This window comes from Bos indicus x Bos taurus, chromosome 5 (genome assembly GCF_003369695.1).
Source record: "Bos indicus x Bos taurus breed Angus x Brahman F1 hybrid chromosome 5, Bos_hybrid_MaternalHap_v2.0, whole genome shotgun sequence".
Taxonomy (NCBI): Eukaryota; Metazoa; Chordata; class Mammalia; order Artiodactyla; family Bovidae; genus Bos; species Bos indicus x Bos taurus.
This window is the reverse complement of record NC_040080.1, coordinates 66,411,844-66,436,631: the sequence shown is the minus strand read 5'-3', so window position 1 is coordinate 66,436,631 and position 24,788 is coordinate 66,411,844. Positions and strand designations below refer to the sequence as shown.

The window sequence follows — 24,788 nt, the reverse complement described above, 5'->3', positions numbered from 1 at the left end:
TGCCAGGCTACCCTGTCTGTGGGATTCTCCAGGCAAGAATACTGGAGGGGTTGCCATTTCCTCCTCCAGAGGATCTTCTCGACCCAGGGATCGAACCCATGTCTCTTGTGTCTCCCGCATTGACAGGGGGATTCTTTACCACTGAGTCACCTGGAAGCCCACAATTTAAATTTGACTTCATTAAAATCCTACTAATCTGAAAAGGAAGAGGGTTTACCTCACACATCAGATTAGGTAAAGACTAAATATCCACTTCAAGAGAAAGTATCTGGTAAAATCTTCAAGTTTAAGTAAGAAGTCACTCAAAGACTTTAAATGTTCATTTAGATACACCTAACATGCAAAATCACCCCCACTCCAGTACTCTTGCCTAGAAAATCCCAGGGACAGAGGAGCCTAGTGGGCTGCCATCTATGGGGTCTCACAGAGTCAGGCACAACTGAAGCGACTTAGCAGCAGCAGCAACACGTAAAATATTTTAGGGTAGCTGCTAAGTTTAAAAAAATTATAAAATTTCCCAGAAAATTTTCTTTATAATCAGGTGTTGTAAATGGGAATATATAGGTACAGGTAAAAAATATATATATAAATCACAAAATTATATTGGAAAAAATTCTACATAGAAAACACAGCCAATATCCAAGTAAAACAGTATTTTTAAGTCAAAGACATCACTTTTTGCACCATAATTTAATGGTAGATAGGCTATTCCCACAAAACCAAGGAAAAAGTGAATGGTAGATAGGAAGATGGGGAATGATGGTGTCAATGGTCAAAAGACATAACCTTTTCTCTTTAGAAGTTCTTGACCTTAATATGTGCATGTTATTAGAGATCACACACAATAAGATTGTCATTACTGAACAATTAGTACTGTTAACTTCCATGCATTTTGGACTTGGAGGGGAACATTCTACTTTAAAAGAATTAGTTTTTGCATGATCTTTATTTTCATTGCCTTGAAGGGTATGGGAAATGTGGAAGGAAAGTCCAGTGTGCTGATTAGTAGACTTCCAAACATTAGTCAATGTTTAGGAAATTTGTTCTGGGCCTTGAATGCAGGTGATTTTACTCATCTTTTAGCCTCATTATTTATTTTATTTTATTTTTAATTGGAGGATAATTATTTTACAATACTGTGATGGTTTCTGCCATACACCAAAATGAATCAGCCATAGGTATACAATGCCCCCTCCCTCTAAAACCTCCCTCCCATCTCCCTCCCGATTCCACCTCTCTAGGTGGTCACAGAGCACTGCCTTTGGGTTCCCTGTGTCATAAAGCAAATTTCCACTGGCTATCTACTTTACACATGGTAATGCATATGTTTCAATGCTATTCTCTGAAATCATCCCAGCTTCTCTCTCCCCAGCTGTGTTCAAAAGTCTGTTCTCTATGTCTGCATCTCCACTGCTGACCTATAGATAGGTTTATCAGTACCATCTTTCTAGATTCCATATATATATATGTGTTAATATATGATATCTGTCTTTCCCTTTCTGATTTACTTCATTTTGAATAATAGGCTTTGGGTTCATCCACCTCATTAGAACCAACTCAAATGCATTCCTTTTATAGCTGAGTAATATCCCATTGTGTATTAGTCCCATTACTGAGTACAACTATATTTTTAATTTCATTGGTCTCAATTTGACAACACAACTAGCAAAAAAATACTAAGCAGCTATATTTTTAATTCTATAATAACACAGAAATCTATATTGGTCAGCCATGTAGTTTAACAAATGTTTGAGTGTGAGGTATAAACAATAAAGCTTTAGAATATGGTGAGAAAAATGATCTAGGGATGCTGAGTTGCCTGTTTAAGGAAATCTATGAAGTATAGCAGATAAGCATATAAATTGTATTGATAATTATACAACTTAGTGATATGGCCACAAGCTATAAATGCTATACAGCTGTAAAAGGAAAGATAATTTTGGGTTACAGATGTCAGGGAATGGTTCCAATATTTTTTTCTTAATATTTTTGCAATATACAGTAAATGTCTTTGCCTCCCACACAAATAAAAGAAAAACACATAAAACCCACACAATTACATAAAGTGTGGTCAGTCAGTTAATAATAGTAAAATAAAGCTATATTTTAGTAATTAAGAACTTTTATCAAAGGAGTTCAAAATTTTAGAATGCCTCTATGTATAATGTAGCAATTCATAGAAATAAGAGGACAAAATGCCAGTAAAATAAATGTTTTCCTAATGATTAAAAACTTCAGTGTTTAGGAAATCAAAGTTATTCTATGAATAATAAACAAAATAACCATAGTGACCTCACATGAAATGTGTTCTTTTAGTTCTCTAATAATGAAGTTATATTTACATTCTTTTGAGTAGATTAGGCCAGACCACGGCTCTCAAAACTTAACTCCCCACATCATTTTGCTTTTATTATGATTATATCAACATAAAAATTTTAGTAATCCATATGACCCTGATGTTTTGCATTTTATTATGGAAAGAGACAGTGGCCACCTACTTCGTTATACATTGCAAAATACCTTAGAATATATTATTACATGTTTGAACTATGGAAATGAAATCCAAATTCAGTTACTCTTCAGGCACATGTCAGACTTTATAAATAATATTTTCAAAATTCTATTTTGTTTAAACACAGAGGTATTTCCTCCAGGCACTGTTTCCTCAGTGGTGCTCCATTAAGTGAAATTCAGTTCAAAAACGGCATCTGTAATCAAGTTTGGAAAATTCTGAACTTAGGCATTACCCAAACAGACTGTAATTTGGACTGTAATTTGTCCAAAGCCAAGTGGTGTTTTATGAGTACATTAATGATGAATGATGACTACCCTGGTGGAGTAGTGGGTAATAATCTACCTGCCAATGCAGGGGACATGAGTTCAATCCCTGGTCTGGGAAGATTCCACATGCTGAAGAGCAAATAAGGCCACGTGCCACAACTACTGAGCCTGCACTCTAGAGCCTTCAAGCTGCAACTCCTGAAGCCCACACACCCTAGAACATGTGCTCCACAACAAAAAGCCACCACAACTAAAGGTAGCCCCTGCTCACCACAACCAGAGAAAGCCCATGTGTAGCAACAAAGACCCAGCACAGCCAGAAAATAAATTAATTAAAAATAAATAAATAAATGATACCTATATATGTTAGGGCTTCCCTGGTAGCTCAGTAGGTAAAGATTCTGCCTGCAACGCAAGAGATCTGGGTTCAGTCCCTGGGTCAAGAAGATCCTCTCTCTGGAGAAGGAAATGACAACCCACTCCAGTATTCTTGCTTGGAACATTCCATGGGCAGAGGAGCCTGGCAGGGTACAGTCCATGGGGTCGCAAGAGTCGGACACAATTTAGTGACTAAACCACCACCCCCACCTATATATGTTAAAAAAGTAATGATGGATGAGGATATAATTGAATAAGAATAAACCATTTTGCCTTTATAAATCTTATGAGTACACATTACTTTAGGTAATATATTCACATGACTAAAGACTTGTCAAATAGAAAATGACATATGCAGATTAGATCTTTTATTTCACTCTTCATGGAGAAATGGGTCTAATACTAACTCTAAAATTAAAAAAAAAAAAACTGATCTCATTCACACTACATATAAACTCAAAATACTATGCATTAGAAAAACATCAAGATTAATTATTTCATAAAGTTAGCCATCCACCTCGCCAAACAATACATTTATGCCACGTGCACGTTCAGTTGCTTCAGTCATGTCTAACTCTTTGAGATCTCGTGAACTGTAGCCCGACAGGCTCCTCTGTCCATGGGATTCTCCAGGCAAGAATACTAGAGTGGGTGGCCGTTTCCTTCGAACGCATGTGTTTTACATATCTTGCATTGGCAGGTGGGTTCTTTACCCCTAGTGCCACCTGGTAAGTCCACTTATGCCACAACATATGACAAAATCTGCAAAGTCTTACTGATCTGAGATAAATTCTCAAGCAGAATATGACTTTTAACTGGGTTATGATGCTAGAAAATATGCTATTAAGTATAATAAAAGAAATGAGTTCCAGTTACCTTTTATATACTGAATGTTACAGGAAATGTGGAAATACATAACACATAGCTTAGTTCTCCTCATGTAATGGGCTTATTGTGTAAATGCTGAAATTCCCTTAATTTCTATTGACTATAGTTTTGTCCAGAATAAAAGTGACCCAATTCCCCTTCTTCATTCTATTGAACATTATTTTTTACCTTTATTAAGAGTTGACTTGAGACAACTTGAATAACTAAATATTAATAGTAGAAACAAGTAGTCTTAAGATCATAAGATAATTGTTACACAATAAAAGGCTAATAAGATAACTTAAAAATCAACTCACAATATTTCCTTTTTTGTATTCATGAAAAAATATGTTGGAATTTTTTTCATTAAAAACCAAAATATCTATCAAAAGTCAAAGGAAATTTAAGAAAAATGAAGAGCTTATCTATAGACGACAAACAGAAATTGAGCACTTTTAGAGGACCACCCAGAATATCTGTATTGCATGACAAATGATTCTTGTTGCTGTCTAATTTTTTCAGTTTTGTTTGAAGTAAATGATCAAACGGTTTGGTCAGAAGCAAACAGAGAATTTCCATAAAAAGATGTTATTTAGGTATTATCAGAGTGCTTCCTACCTTCAGTAGATACTTTAATAAAGTGCTTCCAACTCTGTTCTATGACAAGTAAAATGCTGTAGAAGGAAATTCCTACTCTATGTATTGATAGCTAAAGGTTACAGCCCAGGGTGGTAAATCTACAAGCCAGTTACTTTAGGCACCATGCTGTTGCATGTTCTTTGTGCTTTTCTTTGTCAGTCTGGCTTCTGGCAACTTTTAGGTTCCCATGACTATTATCTGTAGTTTCCCCTTCCAGTAAAGCCAAAGGGCATTTCAGAGGGCAGTCAGTAGGTGCTGGCCAGAGTCAATGCCAAGATCCAACAGAGTCAAGTCATGGAGCAGGAACCAGGCCAGGGTCCAAAATGAGGCAACATGCAGGTTCCAACGGGCACATCTTTTTAGACTCTCCAGCACTTTATAAAGCTCACAGATAAATCCACGTTATGTGTTCAGAAAACATAAATGCCAGGAGCAAAAATGTCTTCATGATGCTTAGGACACTACTTGTTCAGCAACATGCCAAAGATGGGTTTCTGGAGTAATGGCAGCAGCATCCATGACACTATGAGAACTGGAACAGTCACCAAAGATACAAATGCCTGGTCACTTTGCTGGTATTATTATTATTGGCACAACTGTGTGACTACGTGGTGTACTAGTTTCACAGAGCCAACAAATGCAGCATCTGAATGTCTGCCAATCTTGGCACACACTTCTCTCCACATACCCATTTTCAATCCTATCAGGAAACTACTCCTACAAGAAAATGTGAAAAAAAAGAAAAGGTAAAAGTCAGTGTCAAGTGAAGGAAAATAAAGTTTTTAGTAGTGATCACTGATATATTGGAAACAAAAATCAAGCTGTAAAATTAAAACAATAACAAGGTTGTATGTGTTTTTATTTTCAGATTTCTAGGAATTTGAGAGAATTCCCAGGAATGTAGAAAGGGGATGTCTGCATAGGCAAATAATATACTTTTTTTTTAAAAAACAAACTTTGATTCTCTTTTGAAATTAAGTTTAAAAGTGAGCCTAGAGATTATCATACTAAGTGAAGTAAGAGAAAGACAAATACATGATATCACTTACATGTGGAATCTTAAAAAGTTATACAAATGAACTTACAAACAAAAACAGACTTACATACATAGAAAATAAATTTATGATTACCAAAGGAGAAAGGGGGGATAAATTATGAGTTTGGCATTAATAAATATACACTACTATATATAAAAAAGATGAACAACAAGGACCTACTTAGCACAGGGAACTATATTTACTATGTTGTAATAACCTATAATAGAAAGAATCTGATAAAGAATCTATATATATACATATATGTATACATATATATATACATATAAAACTGAATCACTTTGCTATATAGCTGAAACTAACTTAATACTGTAAGTCAGTTCAGTTCAGTCGCTCAGTCGTGTCCGACTCTTTGCGACTCCATGAATCGCAGCACACCAGGCCTCCCTGTCCATCACCAACTATACTTCAATTTAAAAATATCATGGCACTTCAACTACCTTGTATTATCCTGATGCCTTTTAATAACATAAAGAGCATATCAGAACCACTTTCTTTGATATCATTAATTACTTGATTTCAAAAATGGGTGGTCCATTTCAGGAGCCAAAACAGCCCTTGTAGAAAGTTTTCTCACCCCAATACATTATTTGGGGATATCATTTGTTTTCAGAATTAATTGATACTCCTTAATAGGATTATTGATCATAATTTTTTCAACTTGAATCTGTGTGTGTGTGTTCTCAGTCTCTTAGTTGTGGCCAACTCTTTTGACTCCAAGGACGATAGCCCACCAGGCTCCCCTGCCCATGGAATTTTCCAGGCAGTAATACTGGAGTGGGTTACCATTTCTTACTCCAGAGGATCTTCCTGACCCAGGGATGGAATCTGCATCTCCTGTGTCTCCTGCATCTCCTACACTGGCAGGCAGATTCTTTACCACTGTGCCACCTGGGAGGCCCCTAGACTATTCATACGCGTGTTCCGTTAACAAGGGAGCATTTCCTTTTTTCCCCCATCAACTCTGTGCTATAAAATAATATTCAGTAGGTGGTATGTTTATGTGCTTAGTTGCTCAATTCTGTCCGACTCTTTGCAACTCCATGGAATGTAGATTGCCAGGCTCCTCTGTCCATAGGGATTCTCCAGTCTAGAATACTGGAGTGGGTTTCAGGGCCCTCATCCAGGGGAACGTCCTAACCCAGGGACCGAACCCAGGTCTCCTGCATTGCAGGTGGATTCTTTACTGTCTGAACCACCAGGAAAGTCCTCAGTAGGTGGTAATAATACCTTATAATTTTCCCAGCCCTTCCTTGATTGGATATCTTTTGCGGGTCAAGGAAGGGACATTTAAATTGCAATGCACAAATTATATTCTATTGTCAATGGCAAAGAAAAGTCCCATTCACATTGTGTGTTAGTGGATAAACAAGACATAGCATTCAATTCAACTGTCTCACATTTTAAAACATGTAGTACCTCAATTATATATTTTGAAGTTTTTCTTCTATGAAAGAAATACATTTTAAAACAATGATGTTGGAATTTCATTACAGCACCGTCTTCAACATGCTACAGTTGAATGCTCCTGTTCCTGTAACAAGGCTATGTAAAGAGCTAAATTGCTTATAGTGGGAAACTTCCTAAGTCCTTTTGAAATGAACTCTGTATAAGATGAATTCTTGCAATGAATTTCAAGTATAATGAAGTTATGGTACTTAAATGAACCAATTATTACTAAGATTTTTTTTAAATGTGACATGAATAGTTTTTCTTATTAAGGTATAATTGGAACTGAATGTACCTATTTTAAAAAGCATAATCAAGTACTCAAAAAAAAGGTTAGAACAATATTCAGATCCCAATTTATTTAAACATAGCCTTAATTAAATAGTGTTATCCATGTCTACTCAATTTCTTGGTACTAGCATTCATCCCAACATGCACAGTTCACAGAGCTGACATTTTTGAAAGAAGGATTATTCATGCGTGCTACGGTCGGAATGCTTGTGGCCCCCCAAACTCATGATCAAATTTTATGCCCAATGCGATCATTTCAGGAGGTAGGGCCTTTGTGAGGTGTTTAGGTCATGAGGATGGAACCCTCATAAATGGAATTAGTACTCTGATATATACCCTCACAGGGCTTCGCAGCTGGCACTAGTGGTAAAGAACCCATCTGCAGGAGACATAAGGGAAGCAGGTTCAATCCCTGGAAGATCTCCTGGAGGAGGGCACAGCAACCCACTCCAGTATTCTTACCTGGAGAATCACAAGGACAGAGGAGACTGGAGGGCTACCGTCGATGGAGTCGCAAAGAGCTGGACATGACTGAAACCGCACACAGATACAGACCTCACAGGGCTCCAGAATCCTTTCCACAGTGCCAGGACACAACTGAAAGTCTGAAACCCAGAAGCAGACCCTCACCCAATGACACTGGCACCCTGATCTCTGACTTTCAGCTTCTAGAACCCTGAGAAATAAATGTGATGTTTATAAGCTACCCAGTCTATGGTGTTTTGTTACAACAACCCAAATGGACTAAGACAATACGGAAGAGAGACAAAATACAATTTTGCCAACATTTATCTTGTCCTCTTAATTTTTTGTTTGTTTTGTGTGAAAGACTTACAGGTGTGATTTTCATATTTAAAAGCAGGACTCTTTTAAAAAGCAGCACATTCAAGAAGGACAGAATTCTAACTGTTTCTCTATTATCTTCCCCACAATTTCCCTTTTCTATAAAATGTGTGTGCAGAGAGGGAGGAGTCTACCTCTACCTGGGATGACTACATAGAACAGAGGGGAAAATATGGATTTTGGAAATAGAGCTTTGTGGATTTTGGAAATAGAGCTAACCCACCTGACACATCAGATGCTTCATTTCTTCCTAAATTAGTGAAAACGATACAGGATACCCATGTAACAGGGCTGTTGATGTTGTCAGATAGTGACTTTCTGGATTATGTGAGGTGATATATGTAAGCCCCTGCAGCTATATCTCTGAATATGTGTCTTCTCTTTTTTCTTTTCAAATTCCAAAAATCTAAGTATGTAAATAGTTTGAATGCCAAGAGAAGACCAAAAAAATTACATCTTTCAATTTAGATTTTATAGACCACATCTCAGTATCTCACTGTATAGCTGAGGAGACGTTAGTAGTACTGCTTTAAGACAAAAACTGGTAAAATAAGATGTTTAATAAAATGTGAAATAATTAAAATAGTGCTGTGACCCCATGGACTGTAGCCCGCCAGGCTCCTCTGTCCACGGGATTTCCCAGGCAAGAATACTGGACTGGGTTGCCGTTTTCTTTTCCAGGGGATCTTCCCAACCCTGGGATCGAACCTGTATCTCCTTTGCCTCCTTCATTGGCAGGCAGATTCTTTATTGTAGAGCCACTGGGGAAGCCCGATTTAAAACTAATTATATCCTAAAAAAGTTGGAGGGAACATTTACTCTTAAATGAAAGTTACAGATCAAATATGCATAATAATTTTGATCATTGATACTGAAGTATCCCAATGAACAGTAATAATTAGGTTTCTAAGCATTTAGAATGAGATTTTTTAATTGGTAATACAGCTATATAAGTGTATACAGCCTTTTTTGAAATGGTTGAAAACAAATGTACATAATGGGCCCACAAAGGGTAATAGAGTAATAAAACTGTTATTGGTAAAAATAAATTTAAAACAATAAATTTTGCATGCTTCCTATTGAAGTTTTTTTTTTTTTTTTTCTTTAAATAACTGCGTTACTAAGAAAATTAACAATAAAAAAGGAAAACATTTTTAGATGAGCTTGAGATCTGACATCACTAAATCCTCCAGTAGTAGGCCATTGCTGTGTGTAATTAATGTTCTTCCCCAGGGCACAGTGGCCAGATGACTCTCCAGAGAGATGCTAATGTGGTCCATGGGGGATGGGCTTACATTGTCTTATATCCCCTGAGGTTTCTTCTGAACTGTTCACCTTTTCCTATCTGCTTATTATGCTGTCATATCCATTAGTGATAATGCAAATATTCCTGCAGTATCTGCCACTTTTTAAGTTCAGAAAAAGAAACTGGTACATTGATTGTTTTTCTTCTGAAAGAGGCCATGCTGCTAAGTCGCTTCAGTTGTGTCCGACTCTGTGCGACCCCCATAGACGGCAGCCCACCAGCCTCCCCCGTCCCTGGGATTCTCCAGGCAAGAACACTGGAGTGGGTTGCCATTTCCTTCTCCAATGAATGAAAGTGAAAAGTGAAAGTGAAGTCACTCAGTCGTGTCCGACTCTTTGCGACCCCATGGACTGCAGTCCACCAGGCTCCTCCGTCCATGGGATTTTCCAGGCAAGAGTACTGGAGTGGGGTGCCACTGCCCTCTCCGTGAAAGAGGCCATAGCTTTAGGAAAACACATTCAAGCATTTTATTGCTACATTGAAGACACCAGACAATAAATACCTGGAATTCATATGGTACTAGGAAGGGGCACTACAGAAAAAGGAGGACATTACAAATAACTGAATCTTAAGAGGCAGGGTTAAGAGCTATGGATCTCATTTTACTTAGACTATTCATCTCTCAGCTCTAAAACGTTCCCACTTCTTTCATTGAAGCTTTCTTTGATCACTCCATTACATAGCAAAGTCTCCTTCTGGAATCTTAGAGCAGGGGTCAACAAATACTTTTAGCTAAACTGAAAGATTTTTCTCTAAACTGAAAGTTTTCTCTAAACTGAAAAATATTTTAGGATTAGCAGATTTAATCACAACTATTGAACTCAATCTGCAGCAGGCAATCTGCCACAGACAACACAGAAACCAATGGGCGTGGCTATATTCCAGAAAAAAATTTTATTTATATAAACAGGAAGGAGGCCAGATGCGGCTCAAGGATTATCTGTACTTGGTTAACCAATGTTGTAGACAATCACTGCTCTAACATTTTGACACTCAGTCCTACTTGATTGTTCTTTAACTCCCCACACAGAGAATGTCTCTGAAATTAGTCTCCTTAGGGAGATCAGGAAAGATGACCTAGACATAATCTTTTCGAGTCTTTGTGCAGATTATTTCATGGAGCAATGCTCAATTATTTACTGATTTAAATTGACTTAACATATGCGAGCAAGATCTACTTGCCATTAGCAGCCTGCACTGAAACATCTTCTGAGACACTGACCTTTGGGGTTCTCTAATGGACAGCTTCATCTTGCTGAGCCTTTATTCGACCTGCATATATATTACTTGGTAATAATGAAGAATAGAAATTCTATTTTTAAAAGATCAGACACATAGGAAGGACTTAAATGTTGCTTTAAAAAAAAGTGCAACAATAGTTATGTTGACATAGGTTTGTATCTTAGTATGAACAAACATCTCTAAATCCTGATAGCAAATTGCTATTGCTTTTCCCTTTCCCACAGTCTTTAAATGTGTTTATATGTGCTACTACTTCTAAGTAGAAAGTCAGGAATTTCCATCTTAAAACTCCTTTAGGATATATTCCCAGTTGATGTTACTAATTTTGTGTCTATGTGAAAAATTCAGCACTTAAATATTTTTGCAGCATCAATATCAATGTTGAATTCTCTTCCTGTATGTGTTTTGCCAAGAGAACACACTGGTCATAGCAAACACCCTCTTCCAACAACACAAGAGAAGACTCTACACATGGACATCAGCAGATGATCAACACTGAAATCAGATTGATTACATTCTTTGCAGCCAAAGATGGAGAAGCTCTATACAGTCAGCAAAAACAAGACTGGGAGCTGACTGTGGCTCAGATCATGAACTCCTTATTGCCAAATTCAGATTTAAGTTTAAGAAAGTAGGAAAAACCACTAGACCATCCAGGTATGAACTAAATCAAATCCCTTATGATTATATAGTGGAAGTGACAAAGAGATTCAAGGGATTAGATCTGATAAACACAGTGCCTAAGAACTATGGATGCAGGTTCGTGACATTGCACAGGAGGCAGTATTCAATACCATCCCCAAGAAAAAGAAATGCAAAAAAGACAAAATGGTTGTCTGAGGAGGCCTTCCAAACAGCTATGAAAAGAAGAGAAGCAAAAGGCAAAAGAGAAAAGGAAAGATATGCCCATTTGAATGCAGAGTTCCAAAGAATAGCAAGGAGAAATAAGAAAGCCTTCCTCAGTGACAATGCAAAGAAATGGAAGAAAACAACAGAATGGGAAAGACTAAAGATCTCTTCAAGGAAATTAGAGATAATAAGGGAACTTTTCATGAAAAGATGGGCACAATAAAGGACAGAAATAACCTAACAGAAACAGAAGATATTAAGAAGATGTGGAAAGAATACACAGACGAACTATACAAAAGAGATGTTCACGATGCAGATAATCACAATGGTGTGATCATTCACCTAGAGTCAGACATCCTGGAATGCAAAGTCAAGTGGGCCTTAGGAAGCATCACTGTGAACAAAGCTAGTGGAGGTGATGGAATTCCAATTGAGCTGTTTCAAATCCTAAAAGATGATGCTGTGAAAGTGCTGCCCTCAGTATGCCAGCAAATCTGGAAAACTCAGCAGGGGCCACAGGACTAGAAAAGGTCAGTTTTCATTCCAGTCTCAAAGAAAGGCAATGCCAATGAATGCTCAAACTACCGCACAATTGCACTCATCTCACATGCTAGTAAAGTAATGCTCAAAATTCTCCATGCCAGGCTTCAACAGTAAGTGAACCGTGAACTTTCAGAAATTCAAACTGGTTTTAGAAAAGGCAGAGGAACTAGAGATCAAATTGCCAATATCTACTGCATCATCAAAAAATCAAGAGAGTTCCAGAAAAACATCATCTACTTTTGCCTTATTGACTATGCCAAAGTCTTTGTGTGGATCACAAAAATCTGTGGAATATTCTGAAAGAGATGGCAATACCAGACCACCTGATCTGTCTCCTGAGAAATCTGCATGCAGGTCAAGAAGCAACAGCTAGAACTGGAGGTGGAACAACAGACAGGTTCCAAATTGGGATAGGAGTATGTCAAGGCTGTGTATTGTCACCCTGCTTATTTAACTTATATGCAAGTACATCATGAGAAATACTGGACTGGATGAAGCACAAGCTGAAATCAAGATTGCCAGGAGAAATATCAATAACCTCAGATATGCAGAAAGTGAAGAACTAAAGAGCCTCTTGATGAAAGTGAAAGAGGAGACTGAAAAAGTTGGCTTGAAACTCAACATTCAGAAAACTAAGATCATGGCACCTGGTCCCGTCACTTCATGGCAAATAGATGGGGAAACAGTGGAAACAGTGTCAGACTTTATTTTTGGGGGCTCCAAAATCACTGCAGATGGTGACTGCAGCCATGAGATTAAAAGACGCTTACTCCTTAGAAGGAAAGTTATTACAAACCTAGATAGCATATTAAAAAGCAGAGACGTCACTTTGCCAACAAAGGTCCATCTAGTCAAGGCTATGGTTTTTCTAGTAGTCATGTATGGATGTGAGAGTTGGGCTGTGAAGAAAGCTGAGCACTGAAGAATTGATGTTTTTGAACTGTGGTGTTGGAGAAGACTCTTGAGAGTCCCTTGGACTGCAAGGAGATCCAACCAGTCCATTCTGAAGGAGATCAGCCCTGGGATTTCTTTGGAAGGACTGATGCTAAAGCTGAAACTCCAGTACTTTGGCCACCTCATGCAAAGAGTTGACTCACTGGAAAAGACCCTGATGCTGGGAGGGACTGGGGGCAGGAGGAGAAGGGGACAACAGAGCATGAGATGGCTGGATGTCATCACCAACTCAATGGACATGAATTTAAGTAAACTCTAGGAGTTGGTGATGGACAGGGAGGCCTGGAGTGCTGCAATTCATGGGATTGCAAAGAGTCTGACATGACTGAGCAGCTGAAATGAAATGAACTGATGTGTCAAAACTCAGAGTTTTGTCTATATGTGAAACACCCATATTACTATAAAGTCAATGATTTGTTGTTGTTTGAATTTCCTACTTGGATCAGGCTGTGAAAGTAATATTAAAATTCATAAATACCTGTGCACAGAAGCAGATTTTTCAAGAATAAAGAGGCTCTGCCTCAAAATGCACCAAAAATATTAGTAAAGATAAAAGAATAATAATTGTGATTACTCCTTATGTTATCTGCATTATTTATTTACTCTCCAGCAGCAATCCTGTGATATAGGCTTTATTGTTTCCATTTTTTAAAAATGAGGCAACTGAGGCTCTGAAGGTTTACATAGCTTGATTTTGGTTAAACAGCTGAGATGTGGCTAAATCAAAATTCCACCAAGGTCCGTCTATCTATCCACAAAGACTCTGATCCAACATGTGACACAGTGATGGAGAAAAAAGGGAAAGAGAAAAGAGAGACCCACAGACTAAGACAGACTACAGTGAACACGACACTGGAGCTCTGCACAAAGCTGATGGAAAGATATAAATTGCTTAAACTTGCTTTGAAAATAGGTTCCATTATTTGTGTGACTCAAGACTAAAAGGATCTTACTGTTTTATTCACAGCCATCTCTAACATCTAAAACGGTGTCTGGAGCACAGTGGATGAATAAATAGTTGTTATTAAAGGATTACATTCTCTGGCTTGAAATATGTCAGAGGCTTTATTCAAAATCCCATTTCACAGCAGAAGTGACATGTACATATCCATGAGAATTCTCCAGACACCCCTCTGTTCATGCATCCACCGCTGCCCACAGCCTAGCATATCCGCAGGAGTCCCGCCACCCAATGCACACTCCCCCACCCCCCATCATCTTGCTACCTGTGCTAAAGGGATCGAATTCTGGAATTATTGTTTATTCAGTCCTTAATGGCTCCCCAGCCTCCCTGAGTCCACAAGTGATAAGAGGTCATTATTTTCTTGAAGCCTTTTAGTTTGGTTCCAGATATTTCCTTTAAAAAGTAAGGAAGTCTTATCATTCTTCCAACTCTGTGTTTTAACAGATCAAGTCCTGTTATCCTTGACTAGTCTTTTTTATTTTTTTTAACATTTCTCAAACTTCCTTCCTCTAGAATCTCTTAAAATCCAGTGCAGAATTGCATATTTTAAAATACTAATATTGAGAAGGTACATTGTGGTTAATAGATTCAGGACCAGATCCCTCCACTGACAAGATGTACAACCTTGGGCAAGATACTTATCCTCTGGCCCTAATTCCCTTACCTGTAAAATAAGGGTCATAATAATGTTTTCTCACAAGGCTTAGAGGATTAAATTAGTTAAAAAGGTGTAAGATGAATATGTAAAATGATGCCTGGCATGTAGAAGTCCTGGATAAAGGCAAGCTATTTTTACTCAAAGTAATCTCTATAGCTTTATGTAAGAGCCACATCTTTAGTCTCTAAATTCACTTATTATACATACACACAAACATACACACAGCATGTTAGGTTCTTTACCTCTTATGGCATTAACCAGCAAAGACAAATAATTTTACTGAGAGGCTAATTTCTAATTGTAAACAGAATTTAAAATGAGTTTCCTTCTTTCTTCCCTTTCAGTGTTTATTCATGTATTCATTCATTATACTCAGCCTAATGGGCCACAGAAAGAAAATGTTCAGCTCTGAGGTAACAGTGGGTCCTTCCAAAGGCAGATCTCTCTATATGCCTTTATTTCCCACCTTCTAATTTCGTCTGAAAAAAGATGACACTGATGGCCAGTGGGATCATGAGCAAGTAATCAAACATTTATATTCATAAACAACCATTTTCATCCTTCAACTATTTTGTACATAAACTGACTTTCCTAAACTTGAATGCTTCCAGAAACATATCGGCCCTAAAAACAAGCTTAACCAGGTCACATAAAGAAGAGATAAAAAAGTGAATATTTTACATTCATAGAGAAAACATAAGACATGTCAGCTGTCACCACAAATGTACAGGCTGTCAGTCAACCCAGAAAAAGATTTATTTTGTGTGGCGCCAGAAAGCTAAGGACCCTTGGTAGAAGTAAGAAGAATGTAGTCACAACTGGAACTGCCTTTAAAAGAACAGGCTGCCTGAGTACACATTTGTTGTTGTTCAGTAGCTAAGTCGTGTCTGATTCTGACCCCATGTACTGCAGCATGCCAGGCTCATCTGTCCTCTACTGTCCCCTGGAGTTTGCAATACACATACTGAAATCTTAAAAAAGCTTCTTGTACCTATCCAGAGGCTTCAGAGAAAATTTGGATGTGGTGTTTATACCCAGCTTTGAAGGTTGAAGCTTGACATGGAAACAGCAGGAGGTTAGAGCATTTTAAGATGAAAGAACAGCACGGCCAAAAATGGGGAGGCAGGAAACGGAATGAAAATAAATGAGGCACAAGGGACAGTTCAGTTTGACCTGAGGATGGTAGCAGTGGGAGATGAGCCTAGAAAAGATTTTCAGAAATACAGAGATTGAAATGTTGGTCCTTAAACCTAGGTAACGGGAATCACAAGTGTTATTAACATATAGGAAAGGGAGGTGTATTTCAGTGCAAGTATCTGGAGGCACGTACAGAATTAACTAGGACATTGGGAAACTATTAGCAAGGAGATCAGCTAAGAGACTAGGATGTGAGTCTAAGTAGTATGTCAAAAGTGCCTGGACTCCGGCAGCATCAGAAAAGAGGACATTGATGAAAGAAATATTTTGAATGTCTTAGCAACTGACTGTAAAATTTAAGGCTGGGGCAGGGGGTGGGGGACTTGAGGTTCTTGTTCTAGATTAGAATACTAACACCAATAAAAGAAGCAGAGCCAACAGAAGGAAAGAAGAGTGTTCAGAAGAGACCTCAGGGTGTTGGCAGTGTCAGCAGCACAGAAGAGGGGAGCTGTCCAGCAGGCATTTGGAAAGTTCTGGCCACAGCTATGTGAAGGTCAGGGTTGAAGATAATGGCTTGAGTGTTACTCCTACTGAGGTCAAAGCACAGTCCAAGAGAGGACAAACTTTGCCAATGGATCAAATTTAGACAAGAGAAGAATTCAAAACAGAAGTTGAGGAGCACATACTTGAGTGAGTAGGTGAAGTGCAAGTCGCTCAATCCTGTCTGACCTTTTGCGCTGGCCAGGCTCCTCTGTCCATTGAATTCTCCAGGCAAGAAAATTGAAGTGGGTATCCATTCCCTTCTTCAGGGGATTTTCCTGACCCAGAGATTGAATCCAGCTCTCCTGCATTGCAGGAGCATTCTTTATCATCCGAGTCACAAGGGAAGCCCAAGAGTAGTGGAGTGAGTAGCCTATCCCTTCTCCAGGGGGTCTTCCCAATCCAAGAATCAAACCGGGCATTGTCTCCTGCATTGCAGGCAGATTCTTTACTAGCTGAGCTATGAGATGAAAGGAAAGTCAAAGAGGAAGCCACTAATGAGCAATCAGAGAAGTAGGAGAAACACAAAGAGCACCTAGAAATCAAGAGAAGAGTTTAAGAAGCAGCAGGTGCCAACACTGCCAAAGGCTGTGGATAGTGTGAAGTCAGTGAAGATTTAGAGCCTCAGAGGCCAGTTACAACCTGATTAATACTTAATATATCTTACAAGGAAGAACTCTTTTTATCCTTTGAAGAAAACACAGAAGAATTTCTTATTGGAAGATAGACCAATTTCAAAGATAATTTCCTTAAACATTTTCAATTTGATTTTACTGGCCAATAATTTTCAATCACATATAGTACCTTTCTTCCAAAAAGTGTATTCAATGTCAGGGGACACTTTTGGTAATTATGACTAAGGGGAAACTATCAGCATATGGAGGGCAGGGGTCGCAGACACCAAGTGTCCTGCAATAAAAGCGGCATTCCTACACCGTGCAAAAGAGCCCCGCCCAAAATGCCAACACTGTCACCTGTTGAGAAACACTGTTTATCACGGAATGTTGTGGTAGTGGTGGTTTAGTCGCTCAGTTGTGTCTGACTGTTTGCAACACCATAGACTGTAGCCTACCAGGCTCCTCTGTCCAGAGGATTCTCCAGGCAAGAGTACTGGAGTAGGCTGCCATTTCCTTCTCCAGGGTATCCTCCCAACCCAGTAATAAAACTGCGTCTCCTGCCTTACAGGCAGATTCTTTACCAACTGAGCTACAAGGGAAGCCGATCACTGAATGTACCTTTTGTATATTTGAGAAAAACTGACAGAACTTCAGTTTCTGACATTTTAGAGAATCAATTTCAAACACAGACAAATATTATTAATCAGTTCATCCCTTAGAAACTTCTCAAGTGAATGCATGCCTTTTTGCTTTTACTGTTTATTCATGTCTAATCTAGTTCCAAAAGAAATAAATTACTTAGTAGAGTAGCTTCTTATAATTTATAACTTCTATACATTAGCTCTAATCAGAAACTGTTTAGGAGTGTGGATGATTAATAATACTACATGTCATTGTGCTATTAGGTATGAAACAGCCAACATTTAATGTAAACACTTTTTAAAAATACCAATATTTGGTACAGACCTTTACTTATCTAAACAAATATTTCTCTGTGTTACCATTCATACTAGATACTTTCATTGAAAATTTTAATTTTTTTTTATTAAGTGCCATGTTTTAATTCCAAACATGACCAAAAATTAATCAGCAGTTCAGATAACTAAACCAAATTATTGTTGTTGTTTAGTTGCTAAGTCGTGTCTGACTCTTTTGCAAATCCATGGTCTGTAGCCCACCAGGCTCCTCTGTCCATGGGATTTCTCAGGCAACAATACCGGAGTGTGTTGCCATTTCTTTCTCCAGGGTATCCCGCCAACCTAGGGAATGAACCCGCATCTCCTGCATTGGCAGACGGATTCTTTCCCACTTTACCACTGAGCCACCAGGGAAGCCCTACTAAACCCGATAGCATGTCATTTTCTTGTGGGGCTATCTTAACTGTGCAAAACTTTTAACAAAAATACCTTTACACCAGCATCTTGTAGTTGTTACCCAAATGCCTTGTAAAATTTTCATAAACTTATCTGGAATTTCAATAAAGGTTAATAAAAACAAGTGAATCTTCCACGTAGGTAGATTAGGACCCTGTATTCACCATTCAGGGACCTATTGAGAAAATGAAGCTTTCTCTGTAAGTTTGTAAAAGAAAGTCATATTACTCAAAGATATTTAGTGTATGCAGTTGTTTCTCAACACATTCCCTACATACTTTGATCCAAATAGTTTTGAGAAAGTCAACAATGATGACCTCTCAATGAGAGTTCATTCAATGGCTTATTATGCAATCCAGGACTATCATGCCATCTACTGAGAAACTTTGCTTTTCAAAGGGTTCCCAAAAATCTGTTAAGAAGAATAAGCCAGTGAACTTTACAAAAACCTATTAGTCTTAAGGCCAAATATTTAATACCTGACACTAGCTACCATGTATTTTTTTTTTAATAAAACATTTATTTACTTGGCTGGCATGTGGGATCTGGGTCCTTGATCAGGGATGGAACCCGGACCCCTGCATTGGGAATGCCAGGGAAGTCCCTGCACCTTTTAAAACAAGAGTTAATGCAAATATGAAAGATTTGGATTTTTTACATTTATTGGAGGCTAACTGCTTTACAATATTGTGGGGGCTTCTGCTATACATCAGTGTGAATCAGAGACCACATATTGAGTTATTTCTATGCTTGTGCTCACACAGTGTAAGTAACAAAGGAATCATAAAAAGATCCTCAACTGTCCTGCCCCCAGGGCAGAGTTCCACGAGGAATTCCCTGCCAGACTGAGAGTTGTAGGCAAGAAAGGATGCTCACTCTTCCTTTGTTTCTCCCTCCCTCCTTGCTTCATTTTTTCTATAATCAGTTGTTCAGGACTATCACCTGCCAGGCACTGCACGAGGAAGGAAGAACACGACAGACGAAGTCCCTGCCCTCAATCAGCTTCATGCAGAAAAAGCCATACTACTCAGTGGATAAAGTCAGACAGCCTACCTGGGGGCTCACCCCCACTCAGCCACTTGCTAGCTGTGCACTTTGCGTCAGTTTCTTAACTCTCTGCGCCTCTTCTGTAAATGTGAGTATCCATAGATCCTCCTCTTAGGATTGTTAAAGTGATAAAAGGAGTAACAGACGGTGCCCAGAACATGGTGAGCATTAGAGAGAAAATGTTATAGTGAATATACTCTTGGGGTACATATACACAATGGAGTATTACTCAGCCATTAAAAAGAATACATTTGAATCAGTTCTAATGAGGTGGATGAAACTGGAGCCTATTATACAGAGTGAAGTAAGCCAGAAGGAAAAACATAAATACAGTATACTAACACATATATATGGAATTTACAAAGAGGGTAACAATAACCCGGTGTACGAGACAGCAAAAGAGACACTGATGTATAGAACAGTCTTGTGGACTCTGTGGGAGAGGGAGAGGGTGGGAAGATTTGGGAGAATGGCAATGAAACATGTAAAATATCATGTAGGAAACGAGTTGCCGGTCCAGGTTCGATGCAGGATGCTGGATGCTTGGGGCTGGTGCACTAGGACGGCTCAGAGGGAGAGTATGGGGAGGGAGGAGGGAGGAGGGTTCGGGATGGGGAACACATGTATACCTGTGGCGGATTCATTTTGATATTTGGCAAAACTAATACAATTATGTAAAGTTTAAAAATAAAATAAAATAAATTAATTAATTTAAAAAAAGAAAGAAAAGAAATAAATCCATTAGCAAAGACATTCTTCAGGGAAGGCATGTCCTGCCTTCATAACAACAGAAAATCCTCTGTTACTTGTTTCTACTGGGTCAATGGGCAAATGGATGGGGCTGAACACACAGATTTCTGAAGCAAGGTGCCCTTCTCAAATGTGCCTCTTAGCACATCTTACATTTCTTAAAACTGCTACATCCTTTCAAATTCCTTGAGAAACATGCTTCTTCCATTGAGAAGGAAACAAACAGCAAAGAGGACAGAAAGAAGATCAGCCCAGATGACTAGATGTTTTTGTTGTTTTTTTTTTTTGAGAGCAGAATTCCAACCTTATTTATCTTTGTAACCACAGTGCAGTGTCTGGAGTGATTTTAGGGTTTCAAAAATAGCTAGTTTATTTTTGTCAAAATATATTTTTATAGATTTTACTTTTGGCAGTGCTGGGTTTTTGGTGCTCTCTCTAGTTGCCAGGAGCAGGCGCTACTCTTCAGTGTGGTGTTCAGGCTTCTCATTGCAGTGGCTTCTCTTGTTGAGGAGCAGGGGCTCTAGGTCAAGTGGGCTTCAGTGGTTGCAGCACATGGGCTCAACAGTTGTGGTGCACAGACTCAGTTGCCCTGAGGTATATGGGATCTTCCTGGACCAGGGATCAAATCCGTGTCCCCTGTATTGGAAGGCGGATTCTGGATCACTGGACCACCTTAGCTAGTTTATTTTTCAGGTGTTTTCAGTATACTTTATTCCTCACAATAGCACTTCAGGGTAGATACCACTAATTTCATTGTATGAGTAAGAAAAACTAAGGATAAGACTGTTAAATAATTACTTAGTCTTACAAAAGTGAAGAAGTGAGCTTGAAATCCAGGTCTAACTCTAAAGTTAATTACCTTTTTCCATGTGAATGTCTCAAAAAAAAAAAAGTTTGATAAATGAATATATAATGAAAAGCAATCACAGGAGACTTCTTTTACTTCTGATCCATGATCCAAGAATATAACTCTCCATAAAGGATATTTCTTAAAGTTTCTTTGCCCTTTTTCCCTTCAGGAGGGCGTAAGGCCAAAAATATCAGCTAGATATTATAAAAGACTAAATGCACGTCTACAAATAAACTGAGCATTTATAGGAAGGGGCACTAATTTGGACATTGAGAAACAAGTGTTAAAATTTCCGTTCACTTACCATTATTGAAACAGCCCAAAGGGGAGGGGAGTACATAACTGCAAACTGCTGATGTGAATTTTGCAAAAAAAAAAAAAACAAACTAATTTCTGACTTTATGAGTTGTTACACAACACACTGAGTTGCTTAAGTAATCTTTCCCTTTTACTGAGATCATTCAGTTGCCGGCTGACTTAGATTGCTTTAAACGCAATGTGCTCAGAAGCAGAGAGTGGGGCTAAGATTGCCTCACCAGGGCCATGAAAGGGTCACCTCATTCAACCCTCATCAGTCTCTGCTGCCAGAACCCAGCTCTAATTTTTCAGCCAAGTTCCTCCAAAATGCACACTTCGTACTTGAGATTCCAATGACACAGCACTGTTAAGCCAAGGGTCCGTTGAAAGTCTGCACCCTCCCGAGTTCCCAGTTTGGATTTACCATAAAGCACTGGGTGCCAGGAAAGGGCATTTAGAGCTCACTGTTTCCTTCCGCCCACGCTTTTCAGCTCCACCCTCATCACTGCTGGTGGTTTTACTCCCCTGCTGTGCCCCTTAACAGACCGGAGAAAGAAGATACGACAGGCTAGCTTTACTACTACTACCAGAGGTACTTGTACAGTAAACCGCACGTTTCCTCTCCTGCGTGTGTTGCGTGTGTAATTTTAACTTCCCTGACGTAGATCACAAATTTCCCTCCTCAGCCCTACCAGGAAAGTGGCCTTGCTCACAATCCCCCCAACCCCCACCCCGCCCTGCCAAGACCAGTCTGCAATTTCGCGGAAGTTAGGGAAAAAAATGGGGTGGAGACAGGAGCCACCCAAGCAGCATCCGCCCGAGAGAGGAGGCAGTTCACACGTGAGCCACCTCACTATCCTCCTCGCTACCTGGCTGGGCCTGGCACCCCCAGCGTGGCGCCACAGCTCTGCCAGGAAAAACAGCCGGGAGGCGCAGGCCCTCCTCCGCCCGCGTTTAAGTCACGTTCCTTTTCTGTCCCCGGGTGTGTCTCTCCCTTACACACCTTTCTTTCCTTCTGCCTCGCCTCCGCCAGGCTACCTGGGACACAAAGCATAAAAAACTCTTACGCCACCCCCGACCCCGGTATTTCGTCCCTTCTTCCCAGCCTGAGTGCGACCATCTGCTAAAAGAAGAGGCTCCCTATACATTCTCACCCCCATCCCCACTCCCGCCCAATACCCAGCTTCTCAGTCCCGGCCCACCAGGTATGCTGGCGGGCACGGGGCGAGATGCTGCGGAGAAGCGCCAGGTGGGAACCTGCCAGGGAGACTCGTAGGTCCAAGAAAGAAGTGGCGGGGGGTGGGGGGAGGGTGCGGGGGAACAGCGCCGGGGGAGCCTGGGTGCCAGAGCTCCGAGTGCCGGAACCTGGCGGCCGGAAGCGCGCGCGGGCGCGGAGCGCTCTCTGCGCTGGACCCCTCGCGACTCCCCTCCCTGACGCGCGCGTGCCCGCAGCCCGCGCCCGACTGCGCCCCCGCAGGTCCCGCGTTGCACTCCGCGCGCTTCGGTGACGCGAGCTCTCCGGCGGCCGCTCCGGGGATTTTTGTCTATATAAGGGCTCGCGGGCAAATTTGGCTTTGGAGCGCGTGTCACAGACTGGCCATTATTTTCACACGCTCGTGCCGTTCACCCGGGCAGCTCGGGTGACAGACGCGCGCTCGCCTTCCTCTCCGCCAGCGTCCCCTCCTCCTCCTAGTCCTCGTTTCCTCCCGGGGTGTCACTTACTTTACCTGGTCTCCGGCACTGGGTGGGCGCTGCAGCGGTCCGTCCGCCGCCTGTTCGCCTCGCTATCACAGGGTGAATGGAATTATTTATTTATTTATGTCCCTGGACGAGTCCTCGCCCGCCGCAGGAGGTGGAGGAGGAGGAGGCAGCGTGGAGGGGAGGCGCGGCGGCTGAGCTCTCTAGTGGATGCCGAGGAGCGCGCGCCTCGACACCAGGGGAGGGACGGGGAGGGAACGGGGATGGGGAGGGCGAGGGCTCCGCGAGGGGGAGGGGGCCGGGGAGGGCGGCGGCGATCCCCCGGGGCTTTGCGGGAACCCGGGGCCGCGGGTGGGCGCCAGCTGCAGCCCAGTGACTCCAGGCCGACTGAGCATGCTCCAGGCAACTGTCAAAGACACTTTGATGGCTCGGAGCGCTGCACTGCAGATTTTACTTTTGACCCTGAGAGAAAGTCATAAGTCTGGTCGAACTGTTGTTCCACATCGGTTGGGACGTGCTTTACTCGAAGTACTTGGCGCACAACCTAGGAGCCGGTGTGTGGTACCTTTGTGTAGGTACCCTGGGCAGTAGGGCAACCTATAGGCAGGGAAAGCCGTACAAAAAGAGAAGAACCTGGCCCAAGGCACGGAAACATAATTCTGAGTCTCCTTGTGAGCTCGCAGTTAAAGTGTTGGGCCATTCTTCAACTGAAGTCTTTTGGGGGGCACAAGAAGAAGGACCACTGCAGTGCTGGAGATTCGGTTCATTCACCGAATCACTCACTCTAAGGGAAAAATAAATTTTACCCCGAGGGTGGAAGAGTAGCACAAAAGGACTTGAAAATGTGAAACATGTGAGAGAAAGTCATTTGTAAATGAATTCGTTTTAGTTTCTCAAGTTATATATATTTATTTATTGGCCACATAGCCTGTGGGGATCTTAGTTCTCTCACGGACGGAACCACGCCCCCCGTGCAGTGGAAGCAGAAGTCTTAATCACTGGACGGATAGGGAAGTCCTTCAAATTATTTAATTCTTCAAAATAGGACTTAGTTATTTGCTACACACACACACACACACACACACACACACGCACACACACACACACACACACGCTCTCGCTCATACTCACACTGCTAGGGATAATGGTAAAATCAGTCTTGGTTTGATTTCTTATACCTTTATTTCCTCCCCCTGTCTAGACATGTTTCAGGAGAAGTTGGAAAAAGGAAGTGCTGGAAACGAACATTTACATTGGCTTCCTTTAATTTTTTTAAGGTTGAAGTATTACTTAAAAAGAAAGAATCTGGAAGAATAATCAGGGTCTTGGATTTGAGAAATCATTTTCCAGTTTTTCTGTCAATTACTGACCCTCCCCCTCTCCTGCTCCAAAAAAAAAAGTGAAAGAGATAAAAATGTTGCATTCATCTTAGCTAAAAAAATGTAACTTATTAGAAGCTTTTGTTTGTTCTAGAATTAAATCATTTCTAAACTGCCAAGATAATTTAATTGAAATAATTGCAATTTTGAAGCCCAAGGGACAAAGAATCAAAATGGTGTTATGGTAATAATTATAATTACTTATTTATTAAATGTTTATCACTGTCAGACACTGTTCTAGGTACTTACGTGAATTATCCCAATTAATACAATAACACTAT

At 40.3% G+C, this 24,788-nt stretch overlaps 1 protein-coding gene across 4 annotated transcripts in view; it reads right to left on the bottom strand.

The window, feature by feature from the left end:
- The window catches only part of SLC16A7 (solute carrier family 16 member 7), a 195,865-nt gene extending 172,505 nt beyond the window's left edge, over positions 1 to 23,360 (bottom strand). Inside the window, exon 1 of one of the 4 annotated variants that reach the window (XM_027542402.1) lies at positions 23,158 to 23,360. The gene's annotated coding sequence lies outside the window, so the exon portion shown is untranslated. Of the gene's footprint in view, positions 1 to 23,152 lie in introns of all 4 variants that reach the window. The other 3 variants (XM_027542403.1, XM_027542405.1, XM_027542407.1) reach the window with 3 other exon arrangements.
- Positions 23,361 to 24,788: the final 1,428 nt, after the last annotated feature.